This window comes from Furipterus horrens, unplaced genomic scaffold (genome assembly GCF_987537825.1).
Source record: "Furipterus horrens unplaced genomic scaffold, mFurHor1.1.pri manual_scaffold_1, whole genome shotgun sequence".
Lineage (NCBI taxonomy): Eukaryota > Metazoa > Chordata > Mammalia > Chiroptera > Furipteridae > Furipterus > Furipterus horrens.
In genome coordinates, this window is record NW_028327171.1 from 52,525,533 (window position 1) to 52,551,642 (window position 26,110).

The 26,110-nt window shown below is 43.6% G+C and overlaps 1 protein-coding gene across 3 annotated transcripts in view; it reads right to left on the reverse strand.

Moving 5' to 3' along the window:
- MB21D2 (Mab-21 domain containing 2) overlaps positions 1-26,110 on the reverse strand; it is a 102,819-nt gene that overhangs the window by 39,444 nt on the left and 37,265 nt on the right. The window contains exon 1 of one of the 3 annotated variants that reach the window (XM_090282437.1): positions 6,065-6,121. The exons of the other annotated variants lie outside the window; for them this stretch is intronic. The gene's annotated coding sequence lies outside the window, so the exon portion shown is untranslated. Of the gene's footprint in view, positions 1-6,064; positions 6,122-26,110 lie in introns of those variants that run through there. 3 annotated transcript variants of the gene reach the window in all.

Genomic DNA, 26,110 nt, shown 5'->3' on the forward strand with positions numbered 1-26,110 from the left:
CTAGGTTCAAAAGCAATACAGGTAGAAACATTTGCTCATAAAAACTGAATGTGATCAAATCATTGAAATATAAACATAGCTCTGTTTGCGAAACAGTGAAATCTGTCAGAGGAAATGTATCCAGTCTGTACATATGAACAACAAGAGCTGGGTCAGGGAAGGAAAAGCTCAGAAAACCAGTATTCCCATCTTGGCTCTTCCACTTCCTAGCCACACGACCTGCAGGGTATTCCATTTTCCTGAGCCTTTGTTTCCCCATCAGTAAAAATAAAAATAAATACCCTCTATGCTGCCCACCCGTCAAGAAGACTGCAGGAAAGATGTGCTTCCAGTCCCAGCCCAGGCTTGTAAGCAGCCATGGCTACTCTCCAGGCAGATCAGACTAGGTGCCCCACGAACTTACTCCCGTTTGTATACTGAGTCCAAGCTGCCAGACTTGGACCACAACTCCTGCCCTCTACGCTCCTGAACTACCACCTCTCTTTTCATACCTGCACATCACTGACAATTATGAAATACGCTGCTATCATCCAGGTTTTGATTCCTGCTCATTGTTGTTCTTTCTAGTTCTGCCTCCCTTGGCCAGAACCCCACACTGAAACCACTTGTATGGGTCCCGCCCACCCAGCTAGCCAGGGGAGATCATGCATGCAGCCAGGCTCTCTCACTACCTTGGCCCCGCCTCTGGGATGATCGGGCCTGGGTGCACAGCCCCCAGTTTATCTCACATCCAGACTTTTTGAAGGGAATGAGTTTAAACAATTTTTGTCTCTCCTGAATCCCAGTTAGCACCCATGGGCATCAAATCTCCCTTATTTCATTGCCCTGGCCTGAGTTAGATGCCCACACTAATGTGGTTATTTCAGAGGCAGAAACACCGTTTCTCTAAACCCTTTGGCAACTTCCAGGCACCTGTTTCCCTGCAGTGCTCTTCACCCTTCCCTTTCCTTCCCTTCCCTTCCACAGACTGATGAGCTCGAGCTACTGTGATGCCAGAGCTTCAAATGCAACCCAACAAATGAGTAGGTAAACCAAATGGCACTACCCACTCTTTTACAAGGAGGTCTCTGCAATCATTTCTCTCCGCTGGCAAATGGAGCCAGCAAAACCCACGGAGAAGAATTAGATGCTAGATGCGGGCTTAGGTCACCTCCATAATAGAGCTCCCTGAGCACTCCAGCATGGCCCTTCCCCCATCATGGCCCTTCCCCACATCAGCTCTCAGGGCCTGGATCCAGGCTGTCCCTTCACAAGAACACCATTCACACACAGCCATATTTTGCCCGAAAAAGAGAAGCCAGAATAAGTGTAGGGGCCTCTTTTGATTTGTGGGAGATAGGTCGCCTCTAATGCTCCCATCTTTCAGGCAGGCGGTTGGCAGCCTCTTTCCTTATTTTCCTCCAGAGGAAAGCCAACAAGATTAAAGCTCTGGTCTTTAGTTTCTACTTGGACTGTACACAGTCAGTGATTAACAGCCTCTTAAACAACAGTGACCCTCTACTCACTATAGATTTGGCTTCTAAATACATCTGATTCCAAATGAAAAGAAACACATGTATTCATTGTCCCATTTCCTTGGGAAGCTCGGAAGTGCCAACCAAATAGTGAAAAAAAAAAGAAAAAGAAAAAAAGCCCTAAAGAATTTTAAGAGAACAATTACAGGGTGACCACCACATATTCTTCAACTGACATAATTTACTGAGTGAGATTTTCTTCCCCTTGTAATTAAGAGCCAGGGAAAAACTAACTTTCATCAGTTAGGAGTCATAGGAAGAACAAATTGCCATTCATCCCTAACTCAGGCAAGTGGCCTTGGCATCCAGAAAGGTTCTCTTGTCAAGGCACAGAGTGCACGGTGGAGACCGCCTTATGTCTATAACCAAAACGGGCACTTAAGAATGTTTTCTCTCCATCCCTTGCCTTGCTAAGCATCCTCACCTATGCCCCAACCATAATTCCGACCGCAAGATAGAAGGGGTCACAAAGGCAAGGGAATTCTTAGCCTTCTTAACCTATGATTCACACCTCAGCAGCTAATGATTCCTCCCTGACCGCTTAAAATCTCTGCCTTCCCCACCAAAGCATGCTGACAGGCCTCATGGGAAGGACAGTGAAGAGACTGGAATGTCAAATGTCACTCTGGCCCACTCCTTTTACCCTCCACCAAAGGCTTCGGACAAGTGGCACCTGAGAGTCCACATTCCCATTACTGTCTTAAATAATGCCTTTTACAGAATCATTATAAAATTCTGATTGGAAATCCAACCTTCTCACGTGTCTGGTTTAGATCCTAATTGTAATCATCATCTAATTCTATCAGTTATAAATGTTATAAAACTTACATAGCATCCTATTCATTTATAAGCCTTTCTCTCATGCATGTGTGTGTGTATAGTAATAGAAGCAAAAGTAATATAAAAAGCACTATTTATTGAGTACTTACTATATGCCAGGCTTAAATCACTTCATATGTATTATCTCAGTAAATTTTCATAATAATCCTGTGACATAGGCTGCTTTGCATTTTGTTTGTTTTATTTTTATAACTAATTACCCAGAACACCACTCTTTCTTTCTCCTTCCCCCTGCTACAAACCACACACTTGGACCAATGTGTTTACGTGCACACACCCAGATCCACACCAGTGGCCCCACTCCTACCATTACTCCTTCCACTTCTAGCCCACTCATAGTGTTACCTCTCATGGAATTCGGAGATTTGGGATCCCAGACAAATCTCTTTCAAGTGACACACACCAAAACTACCCTGAACAAGCTAGACATGCAATTTCATTTAAAATCAGAGAAACGGACATCTTTTGACCAAGCCACATTCAGACTTGCACTGTGGGAATACCAAAGCCAGAGAACACCTGGCATTTCCGCTCCTGCTATCACAGCCTTTTAGTCTGTGGTCTGGTTGGACTTGTCTTCACTGTTCCATCATACTTGGGTCGAGATGCCAGTGTGGCACACCCACAGGCAACTGTGTGCATGGGCACCTTGATTTCTCCAAACATTTTTATATTTAATAAAAATTATTATATTTTTATTAAATTTTTATATTTAATAATATTTGCATTTAGCAAATTCATTTAAGATCTCCTAGGTGGTCTGGTTTCAGTGTCCCCTGGACTCCTTTACTTGGAGAGAGCAAAGCCCACTGGGGAAAAATTAACTACCATATGGAAGCAGAAGCTCTGGAAATACCCTGGAAGAAGCCATTCCTGAGTCGTCATGGTCTCGGTCACAGAGCTGGAAGAAACCTAATGCTTCATTAGTGCCCAAGATAATCACACAATTATTTGTCAAAACAAGATCCAGGTGATTGGATCGCACAGATCCAGCATTACTACACTTATTAAATATTGAAAATAAATTCATCATCAGGTAAAGGCATCGGTTCTCCATGTATGTATCTAAAGGCTAAGAAACACTAGCTCTGTCCAATCCAATCATTTGGAATAAGTTAACAAATAGCACTTTGCTCCCTCCTTAGAGTCAACCAAAGACAGAGAACAGAGCCTGGTCTTTCGAGTAGGTTAAAATGGGTCCAAATCTTAACTTTGCCACTAACTAGCAATTAGGGATCTTGGGAATTCTGTCTCTCAAAAGCTACTTTTCTACAGTATAAAATAGGAATAAGATCAACTGGCGTGATAAGTTAGGATTAAATGAGATGGCGTGTGACAGGATGGTTTGTGATAGATAGTAGGTCCTTTATCTTCCTTCACTTCTAGGTCATAACCATGAAACACCATTCCTCATGACATTCCAAAAATCTAAGTTCTTGCACAAGAAATGACTTCCAGTTCTCCCAATCAACACAGCAGCAGATCAGTCACCCAAACTCTATAAACTCAGTAATCCATCCAGCTTCCTGACAATTTACTTTAACTACAATATTCTAAAGCTGTTTGCAAAGCACTTTTACCCCAGGGGAACTAGAGATAGAAATGATTATTTGGAAACTATCTGAAAAATGTAAACAGTTGCATCCATTACACATCGCGTTAAATATTCTAGCCAATAAGGGTAAGTAAAATCAATAACATAAATGAAAGCTCTGTCAACAAAATTCAAATAGAAACTCAATTTGGGTTTAGCTTCAAAGTACTATACACTCTCCCAAATAAAATATTAGCAACAAAAATATACTTATGTCTACAGCTGTAACATCAACATTAGCGGCAGCTTGTTTACACTCATCGGCCAAGAAATGCTCTTCCATCTGGTCACATACCCAGCATACACACATATTTCAAAGTTATTCAAATATTTCCTGTGTGAAAACAGAGGTTATTTCATGTAGACAAATTTGGAAGAAGTCAAGTGCTAAATATGCTGCAAAGATCCTGCTTAACCCGCAGAAACTGATATTTTCCTTTCAGCCTGCCAGTTAAATGCCTGCTCTGCTTTTTAATTCATTCAGCCACCCCTACAAACATTTGAATTGACATTTTGCCAAAAAACTATCGCATAATCTCTAGCGGGGAGGGGAGAAGGGAGTGCAACAGCTCTAGCATGAATTTCAAACACTGAAGGCATCTTCCAAAAATTCTGGCCCAGAGAAGAATTTTATCTGGCCCCACACCAATGCAGATAAAATAAGTGACATTGGTACTTTTATGCAGTGCTGCTATACATTTATGTCACAAGGGGCTGTCCATTCATGCAGTAGGTAATGTGACTACTCTTTGACCTGTTTCCTACTCCCAGTGGAATAAGGTGACATTGTGTAATAGGCACAATACTTTGCAGCCTAAAAGGACACTTCTGAGTTCATCTTTTTAACCTGAAGGAAACCTTGTGAAATAAAATGGATAGTTGAATACACTAGCCTCCAGGAGCTATGTGCCTTATCTATAATTATGTCTTAGAGCATACACTATAAAGTATGCAAATGATTCGATACTGATTGCTAGGTCTTCCTAGAACAGATAAAACCCAAGGTCTGGTCACATATAGCCAGTAGCAGGAAACCCATCCAGCATGAACGTGACATGGCTAAGTTTCTCCTGTAGGAGGCAGTCATGTCTCCTTAAGGCTCTGACCAACCAAAAACAAGAAATAAACATATTCCAAGGGCCCCTGGGAGCCTAACAGAGTACTCCAGAATTCCCCACATTCTGAACCTATGACAATCATGATCTTTTGTATCGTGAGTAGTTCATCTGTTTACTCAAATTAGTGCACTTAACATATTACAGATTCAGTATCATTCTAAGATTCTCAATGCTGTAAACCACATGCACAAATGTGTTACTCTTCTGTTCAGCCCTGAAATGCTGCCATTCCACTCAAAGGAAAAGTCAGAGCTCTCCCCACCATGACCAGAGGAGCCTTGCTCCCACTACTGAGCCTGTGTAAACACCAGCTAAACTCATCTCCTGCATGACATCTTCAGAATTCTGCCCTGACTTATAGCCCATCTTTAACCACCTGCAAGTTTTTGCTTCAATGTCACCTCCTTACTCTATTTAAAATGTCCACCTCTTCCCATCGCCTTTTACTGTGCTCTACTTTTCTTTTTTACAAAATGTACTGTATTAAATAAAAGACAAAATAATTTATCACGTCAATTCTTTATTTTTCCCTTTCCCCTGATAAACTAAGTTTCAAGAGAGTGGGAGTCCTCCATTCTGTTCAAGGATGTCTGTCTCCAGTGCCTAAAAGCACTTTCTAGCACAAAGTAGGGTCCCAAATACTTGTTGAAGGAATAACTGATGTGCAAGAAACAAAAGCATTCTATCACAGAACAATTTCCTATGGCGCCACTAGGGCAAAGACTAGGCCTGAAGAGTTCCATCTCCAGGGAATTGACTCTGTAATGCCACAGGAAAGAACCTGGAAAGGACCCCAGACAGATGCTGGACAGAAGCTCTGGCAAAGTAACAAATATGGGCAGACTTGGGCAGGACATATACCATCCAACAAGCAAGTATCTCATCACTGCAAGTTTCAACACCCTCCAGGCACCCCACAGCATGGACTCTATAATTTGTGGTTCAAGGCTCTCTGATCTGGCCCCCGTCCGTGGTATCTCATTCATTCGGTCACTCACCAAGTGTACGGTGAGCCCGGCACCACCTTTAGTCCTGCAGGTACTCCTCTACATTCCTGCAGAAAACAACTGCCTGCTATCAAGTCCCTGCCTGCCCCTGCCCCTGCCCCTACCCCACCTACGTGCACAGACGGCCTGAAAACCTCCCGCCTGCAGCTCAGCCCCACCCACTGCTTGAGTCCACAGATTAGGAGTCCCGCCCCACCTCCCTGTAGAAACCATCGCTTTGCTGGCCTGAAAGCACATAATCCAAAGGGCACGTAAAAATGATTCACATTGTATCAGCCGCCACCCCCACCCCCCGAACCACAGGCCACCCAACTCTGAGCTACTGACCCCCACAGTAGTCATTTAAGGCCTCTGTAACTTTCTCCATGTTTATAATCATTTTAAAACGTATCTTATATCCTCTGACTTGTACGGGGGAGTGGAATTATGTGGTGGTTAAGAGCACAGGCTGTGGTGAAACCAAGCCTGCTCTGCCAATTATCAGCTGTGTGACCTACTTCCTTAGACATAATATAGTGATTATAATTGTACCAACAAAGTAGGTTTAATGTGAGGATAAATGAACTTAAGAAGGCAAAGTGCATGGAACATGAATACACCCAACGCAAATACTCAAAATATTGCTCCCATAAACAAAATGTGGTAGATCCGTAAAAAGGAATAAAGCACAGATACAGCCTACAACATGTATGCACTTTGAAAACATTGTGCTAAGTGAAACAAGCCACACACAGTCCACGTAGTATATGATTCCATTCATGCGAAATGTCTAGAACAGGCAAATCCATAGATTTAGGAAGAACTACTAAATGCCAGGGGTTGTGGAGAAGGGGCAATGGGGAGTGAGTGCTCAGGGGCATGGGCTTTCTTTTTGAGGTGATGAAGATGCTCTGGAATTAGATCATGGTGATCACTACACAACTCTGCAAATATACTAAAACCATTAAATTACACACTGAAAAAAAGGAATGTGTTGAATATTATTCCTCGTCTTCCTCAAACACTATAAGCCCCAGTTTTATCACTGTGTTTGTTCCCTAAAGTCTCCAACAAAATGCAAGACAAGCTAAGTGTCAAATAAACCAAGTAACCAATGACAAATGTGGAGCCAAAATTTTCTAGGAAATATCAACAAAGACTAGCACCACTGAGCAGCTGTGAGAAATGATTGGCCAACTTGGGCAAAGTTCTATGCCAGAGGCATTTGGAGTAGTGCCAGCATGCACTGATTCCCTGTGGCTGAGGGTCAAAGGCAGGTTCGGCCAACAGGGGAACTGATCAGAGGGCAGCACTTGGACAAACCTGTTCAGGGAAAAAAAGGCAGGGTGGGGGCTACCTCATCCTTTCAGTTGGGTTCCTAACCAGAGACTGCAATCAGCATGCACAGCATCAGCTCCTGACAAGCAGACCTATTTATAGTCTCGCTAATCAATGCAATGGCTACAAAAATAAATGAACCGGAAAGCAAGGTTGTAAGCAGAAATAAATAGGCACATATTTCAAAGCAACAGTTTCTCTGCTTGAGCTGGCAGACAGTAAAGAATTCTTAAATATATTCCAGCACTCGGCTGAACCATCCTTGCAACCTGTTCCATATACATGTTCTTAGCAGAGATTTTTTAAGGAGGGAAAAAAAAACAGAAGGGCAAATGAGATATAGCGTCGAATAAGAAAAGGAAAATAGTCTATTTTATGGTGGAGAGAAAAAAAATGACATTTCTTTCTTGACTTTTGCTAGAAAGGTTTTAAATATAAGAAATTTAAAACGATGAAAACAGAAGTTATCAGTAGGACTGACATAATTAAGAGATGGACGAAGAGCAGGTGAAGCTCAGTTGTTTGGCCAACCCCCAAACTGAGCTTTGGAGTTTTCAGAACAAACTCCCCACCACAGACCCTCTGCATGGTCCTGTGAGGTTACTTTAATCAAGATCCCCATTATTCTCTGCCTGGAGCACTCTTACTGCCATTCCAAATTACTTGGTTTGCCTGTTTTTCCTTTCATGACCATCTAGGACTTCAAATTCTTTTTTTTAGAAGTGCTTTTAAACCATCCTATCATCTTTGACTTCTCTCAGCTACTTTTCTTTCCCATTATCCGTGTCCTGAATCCAGCCCTCATCATCTCTCTCCCTTCAAGATTATTTTAGCCTCCATCAACCTGGTTTATCTTTATTGACTCTGATCCATCTTCCACACACCCCGGCATTATAAATGAACAAACAAATGAACGAACGAATGAACGAAAGCCTGCCTGCACGAAGCCTAAACTCTGTAATCCGACCTTTAAGACCAAACGTGCTCACCAACCACATCAGCCTTCCAGGCTCTTCCACTTCAGGCCACTTCACTCCACGTCCCTCCACCATCCTGCAGTCCCTCTATTCCATAATGACCCTGTCAGAATTCAACACTCCTTTCTCTGCAGGGCACTTCCATGAGGAGTGGTTTTTCACACTAAAGTAGCATTTTAATACAATGTGATTTTATCGTTTCACACTCACCAAGTTTTGGTTCACCACAAATGCAACCATGTCTTACCTACAAAGCTTTACTGAGTTCCTACATGGGCCAAAATTGGGGTTATAATAATAGTGTCAGGATGACATACATTGAATATGCAAATGAATAAATGACCCCCAACAGAAAAATGCCAGGTACTGTACTAAATGCTTCACATATGCTTCTGTTATTTTTTTTTTATTTGTTTGTTTTTTCAATTAAATCCTCAAGTGATCTTTCGGGTAGGTACTACCATTTCCATTTTACAAATAAGTAAACTGAGGTTCAAGTTTCTAAGATCAGAGAGACAAGACAGAGCAGAGCCAGGATTCTGCACTCCAGAACCCATTCTCTGAAATACTCACCTCCTCTCCCTCTCTCTCGCCTCTGTCTCCACCCACTTCCATTTAATGAATTAAAAAAAAAATAAAATAAAATAATGAAGCTTGGAGAAGTTGTAAAATACAAGTGCAGTAGAGACCTATATGCATGTTGTAATGTTTCCAATGCTCTCAATGAAAGAAATCAGGAGAGCCTCCGATTACACTCAGGAGGAGCTGTCTCCACTGTCTGATCAGAGCTCCCATTTAAGGGGGGAAGCCGTGGGATGCCTTCCTTTAGCACACAGACTCTCACACTGGCCCTGGAGCCTCTACATGTGGGTGTAAACCCCAGCTGATCCTTTGTCACTGTATGAGCTCCTGCAGATCACTTCAGCAGCCTTAGTCTGTTTCCTCGTGGATTAATGGAGACACAGTGGGGACCCCACAAGACAAATGAGGACATGTGGAGGAACCCAAACTCAAAGCACCATGAGCAAAGAGACCAGACCCAGTTAGTCTTTTTCATAGCTGGCACTGCACTTGGCACATTTTCTAAAGTCTGGGTCGTGGTTTCCTGGGTGTTTCTCTTGTTCACTAATAATCTCTGCCCACTTGATATCTAATTGCAGGAACTGATTTAAGAAGAAACACTTGCATCATCATCATTATCAGGACCCAAAACAGAGGAAAAATTAAGCAAAAAATAAAAATAAAAAACCATTCACTATAGCAGGCAAATGGAAAAAACAGTACTTGCATTTCATGACAGCCATATGACTGCATGCTTTTCATAATGGAACACATTTAAAGGAAGAAATGAGAAAGGCAAAAATAAATATTAACGAATAGATTAAGAAACCTAACTGATGTCCTAAACATGTAATCAGAAAGAACAGGCCTTGGAATATAAATTGAAAGATTTGCTCTGAGAGAACCAATTGAAGGCCCAAATTGAACAGTCTCAGCAATTTGTGAGAGAAGAGACACTGTGAAATGGCATAATGTAGGAACAAAGAACCAAGCATTTTTATATGGCTCCCAAACAATTAAGTGAACCTGCCAATTCCATGTGGAAGATGGGCTTTAACGAACCGCAGTGAAGGGGGCAGGGAGCATTCCAACTCAGTCTGAATTCATTAGACACAGAGGAGAAGCAGCTAGAGGTTTCCAACAGGCATCTCCAGCCCAAGCCAAGCGGAGCCCGAGGCAGCCCAGGGCCACTGCACGCTTGTCGGGAACCAACCACTCCTGTTAACCCACCCAGCATGCACGTCTTGCCCAGCTTCTGGGCACCTTTCCTCTCACTGGCATTACTAGGCCACATTCGCACAACCGCCGTGGTATTACAGAAATGAGGCTAACGAGGATAAAGCCCTGGTTGCAGATGACAAAGACATGTGCTCAATTCTCGCCCTGCCTCTCATTTAGAGGAGGGAACTCCCTCCCTCTGACACAGTTTTCTCACCTGTGATAGGAGAAAGAGGTGGGAATGAATCACATCAGGAGATTGGTCCCTAAGTCAATGGCTAAGGCAAAATTCACATATGTTTTAAAAAGCTTTGGAAATCCCTAAAATCACCCAAAATGTAGGACCCATGTGTTTTAATGCACATACCACGAGAGGCACGTGAGACCTGAGGCCAAAGGAGAGAACGGACTTACCTGTTCGTCAGCCATCTCCACCACCTGACACCCCATATATACCTTTCCCCCCTCTCTCCCCAGAGTAGAAGGTAAGGACCATGGGCAATGATCTTTGTCTGTTTTCTTCAGTGTTTCATCCATAGCACTGAGCACATAGGCGGTCCTCAATAAAAGACTTACTGAAAACAAATAAATGAATGAATAACAGAAATCAGAAAAGGTTGCAGGAAAAGGAACATTTGATCTTATCCTTAATGATAGACGGTAGCCAGAGAAAAAAATAGACATTGTCATGAAGTACAGACCAGAGTAGATGCCACAGATGGCAGAAACAGTGTCACATCACACCAGGGAGGGGTTTCTTCCTCTGAAATAAAAGATGTATGCAGAAAATAAAAGCAGAAATAATGCAGAATGGAGCCCCAGAGGTCTGGTAAAGTACATACACCTAACCCTGTATAAATAGGGGTAGAAGGCTACCACCCAATCTCAGGAGGCCACTTCAGTGCCTCCAAACTCACAGGCCCTGTTAGAAAGCAATTCAGCTGAGAGGGTGGGGGTGGGCCATGGGGGAATGGTTTCTGAATGCCGATGCATGTGCACAGGTCTTCAAGCTGTTTGCTCACCAGGCCAAGAGGTTCTCTGAGCCAAAACCCTGCCTCCCTCTTCAAGCTGCCTTGGCTTTGGGTAGAGCCACCCAGAAAGGCCAGCTGGTCTCTCAGCATTGCAGAGTAGAGTTTTCCACCCCTATGCAGATTCATGCCCCAGAACTCCAGGCAGAAACTCTCCTGGTGATGCAGAGGGGCTTTGTTTTTTCTTTTTAGGTTTTTTTTTTAATGTTGCAAAGACTGATTTGGAAAACAAGTACATTTCAAAAGGAGAAAAGTCATTAGCATGCATAAAAAAACAAAGGCAGCACAATATTGATTGTGGCAATTTAGGAAAGCTGGCACAATGCACCTCTCCAATTCACAGGAAATTGAGAGAAAATATAGTGCACATTGCATGTTAACTGGAGATAACGGGACTTCAGGATGCAGGCAGTTGCCTAATCTGCAGAGACAGCCTCTGCACTGTGCCTGCCTACCCTGGGGCCAGCGCTGCCCAGACTGCTCAACAGAAATGCGCAACATTACCAAGGTCTGGGGCAACTTCTCTTATGGCCCTGTGTCACAGGGCAACCATTTCCCACCAGTAATCCGGACACATCTGCAGTGAATCCATATACATGACAGAGACACTCAGTGTTCTAGTGAGAAATGTTTTAAATACCAATTTTATTTATTACCGTTTATTCCGTAAACAAAAGCGGATTGGTAATAAATAACATAAACTGATGATTTCTGAAGTGTTGGAGTGATTTAGAGAAAAAGCCTTAAACTAGACACCAAAAAGTTGAACTGGTTTGGGGCAACACACACCAGCGTGGACAAACTGACCCTGGACAAATCATCTGACTCCTTTGGGCCTTAGCTTCCCTTCCTGATTACAAAATTACATGGCTTCTTTGTAAAATGGGTTCATTTTACAACATAACTTTTCCAAACAGGAGGTGGAGCCAGGAGTGTAAATCTGCCTGATTTCTGGGCTCATGTTCTTAATCCAGACCCTATAATGTCCTTGAGTTATCATCTCCAAATCCCTTTTGGTTCTATCTATGGCATTCATTTATTCATCTGTATAAATTCATTCAAAGTGAAAGGGCTGGGATGACCAGAGTCTACATGCACTCAACCAGCACCAAAGTGTCTGAGGAGACCTCCCACCTAATGGTATGAAGGAGCTATCCTCCACCTCAGTAGCGAATCAGAGCAACAACAGAAAACTCTAAAGCGTTTTCCATAGCTAGCCCCAAAGCACACCTGCGTTCTTTTCTGATCAGCTCTCTGGAGACAAGAAGCAACACAATGGCCTGTAACATAGACCCACTTCTAGTGATGGCCCCTCCCTTAGTCCTTCCCATCATGATCCCTGCAATGACAACTCAGTGATAGAGTTGTTTCAGCCACAGGCCAGTGCACCAGGAGCAGTACAACCATACAAGGCTAGGCCCTGCTCTTGGGGTCTAAATGCTAAATAAATGAGAAGAACAGAGTTGAGCAGCACCACATGCTACCAAGAGCAAATTCAAGTGTTTCAAGCATGTGCAATGGCCACCAAGACAGTGGGACGGGGGCTGCATGAACTTAAATGGATTTCCTGGACGCAGATGTGTCTGCTTTGATCTGTGCTCATACCACACCTGGAAGATTCTCATTTAGTTTTGGCCAACACACTGATAAACAGGCAGTTCCATCAGCATGGAGGAAATCTGGAAATAAAACTATACCCTGGATGATTTGAAGAAACTGGAAAGATTTAGAGGGGAGGAGCCTTGGAGGCCAAGAGCACCATCTTCAAAAGCTGAAAGCTCCCCCTCTTTCCCTACAAAGGAACAAGTTTATTACTCCATATTCACCCTGACTGTAGAATGCAGGAGATGGCAGGGAGGTAGAGTTAGGTCTAATAACAGGAAAAAATCGCCAACAGTTGCTGCTAAAATATAAAAAAATTGGCCTCTGACGGAAGTAACTCCCCAGGGCTGGAGATGCTGAAGCCAGGTTGACAACCACTGGGAGCGGAGCCTGAGGAGTGAGTGAGTCTAGGTTCCATGACAAGAGGTCAAAGGGCTGTTGTAGGTTGAATTGCATCCTGCAAAAAATGATATGTTCAAGTCCCAACTCCCTCTATTCCCTTACCTGTGAATGGGACGTTATTTGGAAATAGTGTCTTTGCAGATGTTCAAGTTAAAATGAGGTCTACTGAATTTGGGTGGGCCCTAAATCCAGTAAGAACAGGTGTTATTTTCAAAGAAGAGGGAAAGCCGGACACAGACACACAGAGGGGAGGAGCCCATGTCAGATGGAGGCAGAAACTGAAGTGATGCAGCTACCACACACGGGATGCCAAAAACAGCCTGCAATCACCAGAAACCAGGGAGAGGCGAGGGAAGAGTCTTCCTCAGAGCCTTCAGAGGGAACACAGCCCTGCCACCTCCTTGATGTGAGACACCTAGCCTCCAGACCGTGAGGAATACATTTGTTTTCTAACGCCACCCAGTTTGTGATAACATGTTACGGCAACCCTAGGAACAAATGCATGCTCCACTGCCTGAGCCTGGTGACGTTCTGTCTACGCCTGAGGAAACGATGGCTGTTTTCCACATGAAAATTTTGATGAGGCACTAGCATGAATTCTTGAATCAGAGGAATTTCAGGAAACTGCTTTAATTTTTTTTCTCTTTTTAACTCATTCATGCACTTACTAGACAGGCGCTGCGTACTTAATGTGTGACAAAAATTCTGCCAAGCCTTGAGGACACGAGCATGAAGGAGACATGATTCCTGCCTTCCAAGGGCTAACCTTCCACCTCCCACCATAACTTGACATATGTCTGTACACCCATGACGGGTGCTGTGATAGAGGCATTTACAATTACCGAGATAAGGAAAAGACAAGATTGGTCACCTGTGACAGTGCGTGACAGGGGAGACTTTTACATCTCCACTAGATCTTCAAACACAGGTGTTCTCCTGGTGAGGTGGGGAAGCAGTCCATGTTCAGAGGCCGTGGCCTAACTCCTCCAGATATGGGTAAATGTGGAATAAAGGGAGGGACAAGAAATCAATCTCACAAGCACCTCAACTTGTATATCAACTAGTCCAGCACACCTCACAGGTGCTCAGCTCTTTCAGAGTCCTAATTTTAAAAGGCCTGTTCAGTGACTCCCCTCCCACCCTGAGCACTCTGTCATTTTCATGCTTCATTTCTGTCACTAGACTTCTGCATTGTTTCCCCTACACTGGGAATATCCAAACTTAAAATACTCACTGATGAAAGCTGAACAGAAGACACATCAGATGGTTTCCCCCCACCCCCAACAGACTTCCAATCCATTCATTTCCCCTCACTCTGGCATATGGAGAAAGGAGAGGCTGAAATGAAACCAACAGCTGCTTCCCAACAGTGGAGGAGCACGGGGGATGTCAGTGTGTCACACTTGACAGCTGTGAGCATCCCCAGAACACAGTTATATAACCTCTTGCATTTAGAGCTTCCCCCTTCCAGAGCCTTCTCACAAGTCGCTGGCTATTATTCTTACAGCAACCCAGGGAGCTAAGCAGTGTTTGTGAGGCTAAGAGGAGGCCCAGGGGTTAGGTGGACGGCAAGTTAGAGGCTGACCCAGATTAGACCTCAGTCTCCTGACCCCAGGATGCTCTTGCCCCCAGGATGCTCTTGCCATTATAGCTTTGTATAGATTTCTTGTGAAGCATGTAAAAGGGCTTCTGGGACTGTATACTGGGAAAAATAGTTCAGCAGGAGTAAATGGGAACTACTCCAACCACATGACTAAAGATTCCAGTGGAAAGACAGACAAAAAGAGCAAGTCTGCTTTCCCTCATCTTACAAGTAAGAGACATTCATGCACATGATCAAAATAACCACACATCTGCATTTTTGATGTGGGAGTCTTAAGAAATGAGTCAAGGGTAAAGGAGGGATTCAAGTTGTGGGATGCATTAGAGGCGATGGATCTAAGGAAGAAGATCTGCTCCACCAGGCCCCCCTAATGCCCCCCTGACCCCAAGCCCCACCATTCTTCCGTGTAAAAAAGAAAACAAACAAACAAAAATAAATAAATAAATAAAAACAAGCACCTAGAAGTTGCTGATATCAAGGTGATGTCAAGGGTAACAATGCAATCAGCTCATAAGAAACTGAGAACAAAGCACTGACCCTTGTACTTCATGGACTTGTCCTGAAATATTTTATCATTATATTAAGCTAATTGCTCATTTCCAGGACTCAGAATGTCTCCCAAATATTCAGGCTGAGAAAGCAACCGTAAACTTTAAATACAGACTAAAACTACAAGGTACACTTGAGTGCACACAGGAATCATATTCTTCCTGGAAGCACCGAAAACATTACTTACTGGCATTGTCCCTTTACTTTGAGAAGATTAAAAAACAAAAAACATCAATTAGATCACATCTTCTGGATATGTCTCTCTGATTAAGAAGGGAATTAATACAAGGTAGTAAATTAAGGTTACATTTAATTAATCTCCTTACCTCATCCCACCCGCTAGCCCAATAGGTGTGTTCTAAAGGATGTCTTTTTGCCTGACCTATAAAGACACAGTACACCTCAGCACACATGGGCACACCCACATATATGCACACTTGCACAAATGATTTCTGAATTGTAATTTTCCAGGTAGCTCAAATTGTAAATGAATTCTAAACTCATTAAATTGTCCTGCATTTCCATGAAAATGGTGTCTGCTCTTCAGGCATTTGAGTGATCTCATGAGACATAAGGCCATAAAAAACCATCTGTCCTCACACCAGGTATAAGTAAGTCAGAGGATAGAAGAAAGTTCCCATCTTTAGGAGAAGAGAGTTCATTGGTTGCTAGAGAAATTGCTACAATGCCCTGCACCACCTTTTCTAACCATCTCTTTCCTCCTGCCTCACACACCTAGAAACCGACATCAAGCCCTACATGAGGAAAGCTGGTAAATTTCCCCCCCTCCCAGAAGAGAGAGGAAAATGGAGAGGGAATAGAGGAAATCCTTTCCTGTCCCTCTCACAGGCATGCATGCACACCAGCTGGCACCTACACACAGGCTGGAGAGAAGCAATAAACTCAGCATCCCTGAATCCTCACAGAATCCTCAGAAATAATGTTATTTTAAGCCACTAGGTTTTGGGGTAGTTTTTAATGCAGCAATCAATAAGTGCAACAGAGACCTATAAAAGCCCTTCCAGCTCTAACAGCTGTGACTTATGTGCCTCTCTGCGGTCCTCCACCTCTCACTTATGCTTAACGGGCAGCCAGATCTAGAAGTCTGAGGGCTGGGAGAATGTTTATGTTGGACCTTCACTGTCTGAGTCCTCCCCATATAACAAGATTTTCATCTGAGGAACCTCCCCTTCTCCACTCCCAGTCCACATAAAAGAAGAGGACTCACCTCCCATTGCTCCAGAGCTAATCCCGCCCCCTGTGCCTGTTGGTCTGATCATCTCTCCAATCACAGTGGTTGATTCAGGGGTAGGTAAGTGACTCACTCAAAGCCCATGAGGCCCAATAAGGACTTTGCCAGGAATGCTGAAGAAGAGGCTGAGCTTTCCCATCCTCCTCCGACCACCACCAAACTTGAACCAGAGAAGAGGCAGGCGGAGGAACAGCAGAGATGTCTCTGAGAAGAGAGCTACACAATGAGAGACAAAGCCAGAAAAAGGAAAGAAATGAGGACTGATGACGTCGTCTGACTCTTTTCACCAAGCCAGACCTATCCCTGGACTTGTCAGTGACGCAGGGCAATAAAGTCACATTTCGCTTAAGCACGTCTGTGTTGACTTTTCTGGTACTTAGCTGCTGACGAAACTCCTGACAGGTCACGGAGAAGGGGCATCACTGGCCCTTGCTCTCTCTCATTCTTAGCCAAGCAGTAGTCAGTGGTGAAGAAAGAATTCTTCTTAAAGGAGAGGAAAAGACATACAGGCAAAAATTTTAAGCATATCAGGGCTCCGATTTCTGGCCTTCCAAGTGAAAAGACTGGACTGGGCTATGTCCAGGGAAGGAAGGATTCTAACATCCCTAGGATTCTGTGAGTGCAACCCTTCCATGCTATTCACTGCCACACACAATCGTGAAAAACTGCAGGCAATCCAGCAGATTGGTTTGAATGGGTTAAGCAAACTACCTCAGAAAGCACAGTGGGAAACGCTGAAGCCAATGAATGGTAAGTTTGGAGACTATGCTACTAACTGAAAATGTGTTCATAAAATACAATGCTAAGCGATTAAGTAGGCCACAGACAAGCTGTTAAAATAAATGTACTGCGTTTATTAATAAAATAAGAGGAAGAACAACATGGCAGCACTGGGTGGCGGAGGAGATGGACACAGTGAATGGAACAATCCAGAATCTAAAAGGCGGCTCCAGCTGAGGTCTCGTGGTCTAGCCAGACTGTCTTCCCTAGCACTAGAACAAACTCCATGCGCAATTATCCAGTCACTTAGTATGTGGCTGACCCTACCCAGGTTCTAACCACAGCTGGGTTTGCTGGCAGTGCCAAAGGAAAGTGCAAGCTGCCAATTACCACTTTGCTCTGTAAACCTCATGCCACAACGGCCCTTGCCCTCAGCATGCACTTGGGGCCATGTCCAGTTCCACAGGAAGGAAGAGTTAGCTGCACCTGCTACCATCAATGAGCCTATTCTCGACTGCACAGGGCAAAGCCACCAACCTACCACTACACTGCTCTCTGGGCAACCCCAACACTGTCTACAATCTGCTGAACTGAGCTCGGAACAGAAGTCGAAGAGCAGGAAATAGGGCAGCTGCAGAATCCACGTTACGTTAGAGGCATACAGCACAACTCCTAAAGGACAATAAGTTGTACAATAGCACTTGGATGGATGATGCCTGAATGGTGCAAGGGCCTGAAATTTATCAGAACAGCTCACTGAAGAAAGCCAATAATAATCATCATGAAATAAATTACAAAACCAAATTCCGATGCTCTTGAGCCAGAACTGCCTAAGGCACACAATGACCCCCAAATCATGCAATCAGGGCCACCCTTCACTCTGGGTGCACAGAGAGGACCACTCAACATGAGTCAGGAAACCTGGATCTGAGTCCCACCTCCACTCCCCAGCTGAGTCTCCTGGTAAACGACACTGTTGGGCTCTCAGCTTCTCCCCTGTAAAATGGGTGAATAAACAGAAACATTTAAGGCATAATAAGTTCAATGAGTGAGCACGCTGGATCAGCTGGGGCTTTCGGTCAGGCTACCCTTGTGCTTAAAAACACAAAACCCATATGGAAACACGCAGGTCCAAAGATAGTTTCTCATCAAATGCCTTGTTACGAGCAAAATACCTGACTTTCAAATTAAGAATATTCTCTTGTGGCTGCTATAACTCGGCACCTTTCTCCTTCCAATCAGTGTGGCGTTACTGGTCATCGCCATCCTCAGGGCAAATAGTCAATAAAACTTATCAACCAGGCACTATGCAGCCAATCATCATCATCATCATCATCATCATCATCATCATCATCATCATCATCGGAAACATCTCTAAGTTGTAAGATGAAAATATAGACCTTTGCTCTGCCACTGGCTTAATCACGGACATCAAACCAGTGGAAATTCCCAATTATAAAGCTTTAGTCCACATGGAAAGGGAGCATGTTCATGAAGGCAGGGGCTGACTCAGTCACTTCTACATACAATTCACCTTCCAACCACCCCACCCCTGCTGACAATCCCCCTGGCATGAAAAATTACAAATATTTGCAGATTGAAAGTATGCAGGCTTCTGAAAACTCGATGCTAACTTGTTAAAAATTACAGTTATCTAGAGGTTGATGGAACCTGCTAAATATGAATTACTAATGTCAAAAAACTTGACTACCGTAAAGCATACATTTCATTTTTTAATTCAACAATCATTCCTGAGCGTGCACTGTCTGCCAGGCACCGAGCAGGATGGCCACAGCAGTGACGAGAACTACACAGAATCTGTCCTTATGGGAAGTAGCTCCTATGGAGAAGGACTGACATTTTATAAGTACTAAGTCAGAGGTACAGATGTGTGAGCATAACAAAAATCTAGCTTCATTGATGGGGTCACAGAAAGAGCTAAAGAATAAGGAGAGGGCGAGGAAGAGAGAGCACATTCCGAGGTCTGAGGTCAAGAGTAAGTCAATCAGGTGAAAGGACCTGAACGAACGCAGAGAGGAGAGAGCGCAGAGTGTGGAGGCAGAAGATGAGGTTGGGCGACAGGCAGAGGCCAGGCGGTCCTTAAGGACACGCTAACAGAGATGATGCTTAATGAGAATGGGAGCCATGAAAGGTTTCAAACAGAAGAGCAACAGGATGGGGACAAAACTGTGAGGACAGCAATTAACCTAAGACTTTCTTGGCTGGTTCAAAGACACTAGAAATGCCTGTGGGTACTAGATAGAGTATTGTATAGTGCTGAGATAAGAAGAAAAACAATGAAACACTGTGATAGATTACAGTAAAACTAACCTAATCTCCTGACATAGCCTAGACATTTCACACATTATTTTTAATAATCATATTTCAAGTTTGTCTCTCATAAAACTCAAGTGTGGAAATAAAACTTGCCTAAGTTTTCTGGCTATTTAGATTTGGATAAAAGAAAATTTGCTTATTTACTACTCAAACCCCCAACTATTTCAAAAGAAGGACTTGAGGGAGTTCACAATGAAAAAGGTAAAGGCAGACCAACCAAAATGTATCTGAAGGCAAAGGGATGCTCACTGCTGGCCTTTAGCACTCCCGGAGACCTCACAATCCAAAGGCACAAGGCTCAGGCTCTGGCCAGGTAGCTCAGCTGGTAGAGCATCATCTGATACACCAGGGTTGCAGGCCCAATCCCGGCTCAGGGCACATACAGAAATCAACCAATGAATGCATAAATAAGTGGAACAACAAGTCACTGTCTCTCCCCGCCCCTCACCCCTAAAGCTCAATTTAAAATGGGAGGTGGGTGAGGATAAGGCTCAGATTGTATGGTGAACATTTCAATACAGAGTAAAGAATTGTGGGTAAGGGGATAGATGAATCAGTGTCCAGACTCATTTCTGGACAAGCTCCTCTCCCTTTAACAGGAGAGCAAAACAGAACAAACCAATGGAAAAATAAGTAATTTGATAGCAGTAAAAACACAATGCTATGTCTTCTGAAAACAGTGGACACAGCCAAGGACTGGTTCATTCAAAAGCATGCATGCACACATACACACGACTATTCAAGATGCCAGTGGATTCTGACCTCTATTCCCTTTTCCCCCATGAAGCTCAGCATAAATGACTTACTAGCTCCCCAAGCCCAACAGATCCCCATATCAGTAATGTTCAGCAAAGCACCAAAATGAAATACACAAGCTTAGAAGACACATTTCCCAAGCACCCCCTAACCCCTGTCCTGTACACCAACCAGTGGGAGAAGTGCTTATGTGCTTCATTCCCCACTCTTCAAAATGAAACCCTTCCCGAGTCCCATCTCCCTCCACGGCAAACTTGACAATGGTATGGCCACTTTACACACAGTTACTATTGATATGATTATGTTAGAATTAAGGAATGATTACCAGTACTTGAGTGTGTAGCTTTGAACACTTCAGGGAGAATTTCTAGAATGATAGGACTTGATAATTCGAAGAGCTTCATCATGCCATAGCACACAAAAGAATTTGATAATATTTGTATGCTACTGGAGTCAAGAGGAGGAGGCTTTCAAGGCAGGAAGTAACCAGTCTCAGGAGTTCCCCCTTTCCATTGCCCCTCCCCATCTGTAACCCATCCATTGCCCAGAACTGAAAAGCTTTGCCTGAAGGATTGGCTGAGGTCAACTCAGTCTTCGCTCCCTTCCCTGCCGCTCTCCTCATCATTTAGTCAATTTCATAGTCAAAGAAACCAAGCAACATCCTTTGCACCTCCTTTTCCACTCTCTGACCCATTGTCCCAGTCTGTGAGCTTCACTCCCTAGAGGTAGAAGATCCCCTGGTACATCAGCTCCCTTGTCTTCAGCACTGAGCACAATGACTACCGAACACACTGCAGATGCCTGTAGAATGCTTGATTTTAAAAATGTCTCCTCCCCTGGCCCCTTTAGGTGGATGGGAGCTTTATAGTCACAAGCACCAAAGAACTGTACCACCCTGGTGGTTTCCTTACACTCTGACCACACCCCTGTCCCTATAGGAATCCCTGCTCCATTTATCCTAATTTGGGTGTGCCATCTGCTTGGTCCTGAGACCATGACTGATAACAATGCTGAACAACAAGAAAGTAGTTCTGTTACAACACTTGAAAACAGGCTGCACCATGTTGATTAACTCAATACTAGGTCTTACTTGTTACCTACTTATATGTTACCCACCCAGTCATTATCCTGTTCTTCAAAAGTCAGCTTCATGAGAATTGACACTACCATACCCCCCAGAATGCCATGCAGAGTACCTTGTCTTTATAAGATATTCACAGATGTTTGCCAAATGAAAGAATGAGTGAATGAATAAACAAACACTATGGTGAAATATTTGATGGAAAAAAAGTTAGAAAAGTGAGTGTAAATTGGGATTACCATATGGATATGGAGAGAAAGGAAGTAAAAGAACATAAAGCTTGAATTGTATTGTTGTTATGTAAAGACTCTGGGTGGATTTTTAATTTTTAATTTTTCATTAACTTTTCTTTGTTTATATAGCAATAATACTTCAAAGAGAAAATATTTTGTCACTGAAATCTGGAATGAAAATGGAAATGTAAAAGAGATGCATTTATATACTTTACGGGTACACAAACAGAATACATTTAAAATAAACTTTTTCAAGAGACAACCAAATGATTAAACATTAAAGTTGCCTCTCCTTCTGTACAAAGCTATTAAAGAGTAATTAAGACTTTCCACTGTGTTAAGCAACTGCTTGCCTAACAAAGTTGCCATAATCATGTTAAGACAGGGCAGATGGAATCAAATGATATGTAAATGGGGCATGGTCCCCACGTGGATTTATGGCCCACATTTTTCCTGTCAGCAGTTCCTCCCAAGCGAGGGACACATGGCTCCATAACTTCTGCACACTTTTCAGATGCTACTAAACCAACAACAGAAGTGGAAGCACTCCTAGACAGATGGTGGAGACTTAGATACCAGATCCAGGTCAACCAGTAAGTAGCTGTGTGCCCCTAAGCATTTTCTTTATGCATAAAATCAGATGTTCCTTGGCAAACCTGGGAGTCCCTATGGTTCTGACATTCTACATTCACTCCCTGTGGTGTGAGGATACCCGATGGTGAAGGTAGAACACAAATATAATATTTCCTGGATGCTCCCCAGGCACTGCCATCTCCACAGGCCCAATGCCACACTATCTCACACAGAAACGTACATACTCCCCTTTGCTCCCCATGCTCCTTGTCTGTGAATGGCTCCACCATGCGTTCCTGTGCCCAAGACAGCAACCTGGCTGCCACCTTGGATTTCTGCCTCTCCTTTCCACCCACATCGAAAACACTCCCCTGATCAATTTCACCTTCTAATTCTCCCTTGACCCTGTCCAGTTTTCTCCATAACAGGCCCCCATCATCTCTCTTCTGGACTACTGCAATATACTCCTCCTTCAGTCATTGCTACCTGCTGCCTTCAGTAGCCACCGTGGTCCTCTTCAAGTGCATTTCACTCCCCTGCTTAAAACCCTTCAGTTGTCCTATTTCTTGAGGTTGATATCTTATGTTTTGAGGTTGGTGCACAAGGCTCTTGCCCTTTCTTACTCTCAGCCTCACATGTCACCACTCCTTCCATTCACTCCACAGTCAGTCATACTAAGCTTCATGTGGCTCCCTGGGGGCCATGCTTTCACTGGGCTCCTGGCCTTTGAACAAAATATGCATTCTGGCTGGAATGCTCTTCCTTTCCCTGCAACCCCTCCACCCCCGATTCTCCTTCTTGGCCCAGCTACTTCCTACAACTGGCCCTTCAGGCTCCAGTTTTCTTCAAAAACGTCTTTAGGCCTACAAAACTGCTTAGTAAGGTGCTCTTCCTGTGTACGCTTGAAGCCCCTGCCACTGATTACTCAGAATTGCAAGTGTCTGCTTTATGAGTGAAACTTGAAGGCAGAGACTTGCTCATTATTTATTTCTAGAATCTAGAACAGTGCCTGCCCATGGTAATTAACATATATTCATGGCTGAAGAATGCATAAAAGAGAATGAGGGCGAGAAAAGAAGGGAGGGCAGGGTGGATAGCAACCAAATTTTAAGTAAGCCCAAGACTGAACTACACAGGACATGTATTAGACAGGACCCTAAGGAGTCCATGAAGGCCTTGGCTGCACACTTATCTTTTCTTAGTTTTCTTAGAATTCCAGAGATCACCATATCCACTTTGGGGGCTTTTGTTTTTTTAACTGTCTTTAACTAATTTTTTTTTAAATTTTTCAATTACAGTTGACATTCAATATTATATTAGTTCCAGGTATGCATTTATTGGGCATTTATATAACTTATGAGTTGATTCCCCCCAATAAGTCTAGTACCATCTGACACCATGCATAATTATTATGGTATTATTGACTATATTCCTTTTGCTGTACTTTACATCCCCACCATATCTATTATTTTGTACTCAAGCTGTATTACTGTCAAATCGTTTCATATGATTCCAAGCTCATCTTAAAAGAACACCTATAACTATCTAGATAGTCCTAATTTTTAAAAACTCTGAAGTTAAACTTTCAAGGAATGAAATCTGACAATCATTCTGAGTGTTTAGAGCCATTTCAAACTAGTTACCCTCCACCAAACAGGTCAGGCATGTACTTTCCCAATACTGAAACTTTCTTCTCACCATTCCCACCTCTCTGAGCTCTGCGCATCTCAAGTGTATACTCATCCACAAAGGCTCCATTGGCCATCCTTATCTGTAGCACTACAAGTAGAGTTCTCTCATTGTCTTCCCACATGCCTTCGTACAGAGATCTTCCCATGGGCTACATGTTCATCTGTAATTACTCAACTACACATTGTTAATCTGCAGTTACATATTGTGTGTGTGTGTCACTTATCTGTAGTTAATATTTGCCCAAGGAATCCAGCTCAAACTCCTAGCCAATGCCTCTTTATTAACAAGTAACAATTGATGATACCAGGCTACTCAGATTGGGGGATGAGGGGGTTTGGTAAACTCACATCCAAGTATTCCAGACTGATGCAAGTTTCACAGATCTTTCATTCCAGACGTTTCCACCTCTAAATCCTGATGGACTTGGAAGGGCCAAGGATACCTGTGGTTTGGAATTTGAGGTCCCCAAGTCAACTCTAACCTCCCTTTCACATAAACCTATGGTTGGGGCAAAAACAAAAAACGAGAGGCAGCATGATGGTGGTGAGAAGACTTTGAAGAGGTATGGGCTGCCCTACCCATGGTTGCCTTCCAACAGTCCCTCCCCTTACCCCCATCTCCCACCACCCAAAATAAAGGCGGGGAACTAAATGATTTCAAAAGGCTTTTTGACTCTGTGGTATGTTACCTACTTACAAATTCTCTTCCCCCAAGCAGGACTCAGTCATTAAAAAGGTGGACACAGGTGAGTACCTTTATAGGTCTTTCTCCCCTACAGAGAAAATTGGACAAGAAATAAAAAGCTTAACAACTTTTTGATACCAGGTCTTTGCCTATTACCTTTTACAAAATAAGGACTTATTCAGCAGCATCTTCTGGTCTAGTTCACCCTTTCATGAAAAAAATAACTTTTTATAGCTTTAAAAAACATCCATTAAGCAAGTGAGGCTTTTGAATGTCTGCATTTATATGAACTATGTCTTGCAGACTTCTTAAGTCCTAGCTAGCATGCAGACTGATCACATGGTGGGTACTTGTGCTGAACAGCAGGATTACTGGGTCAGCAAGATTCTAAAGGAGCCCTCCCACCCCAAAACAAGGACAGAAAAGGGTGCTAAAGAAGCCAGGGCCAAACCTACCGCCGGCCTTCCTTACCTCCCTAAAATTCACATAGATTCTAAAATACACACAGCAGCTGCTGACTACGGCTGAAGGTTAAAGGCACCAAATTGAACTGAGTCTTGAGGATTAGGAGGGTAGATCAAGAATGTGTCTCTCTCCCTCCAGTGGTACTTAACAGAGGGAAAAGAGAGATTCCAGGGGACCCCAGAGCATGTGTGGCTGTCTTTAAGCCAGATGCCACCGGCAGAAGAGCTGGCAGCACAAACATCCTTGAAACTAAGGTCTCCCTGGGGTCCTCAGGAAGATGCAAGGACAGGGCCCACTGCTGCTCCCAGCATTAACCAAGACAACAAAGCATGAGAGCAAATGCAGTGACCGGGACAAACCCCCATTAGGCTTCAAAAAGGCCTCTCCTTCCATCTCCATATCCATTTCAGGTTAATTACTGAAATTATAATTTCTGCTGGAAATTAAAGAGTGATTGGAGAGGCTATGCAAATAGGGGATCCCAAGAGATGAAATTATTCATCCTGTGACAGGTTGAAAGTAGGAAGAACCAAAATAAAAGGTGGGGGGGGGGTATCAGTTGGAGGCAAAATTTAAAAAAGAAAAACAACCTTTCTTAATCAACTCCTAAGTAGAAGCTTTTAAACTGTCCTAGAGAAATCTCTCCCAGAGCAGATAAATCTTTAAATGATTAATGCCACAAAAAATTAAATAGATCTTCACTGGAGAGAATGTCCATAGCGAGAGAGCCTTTTAAATTTTCCCTTAAAACCACTGGGCCGTCAGCTTCATCACCCGGCCTAAGGCCAAATCCTTCAAATGCCAAACCTCTGAGGGGGGCTAGAGAAGAAGAGGATGAGCTCAGGAGGAAGGGAGGAAGGGTCACCAGACCCTGAGCCCTGAGGAGATGCCACTAGCCCCCAGGAGTCCGTGGCAGGAGGGACTGCAGTAGTAGCCCGTCCTGCACCAATGGCTACTGAACCATTCCACAGACAACGACAAAATCCA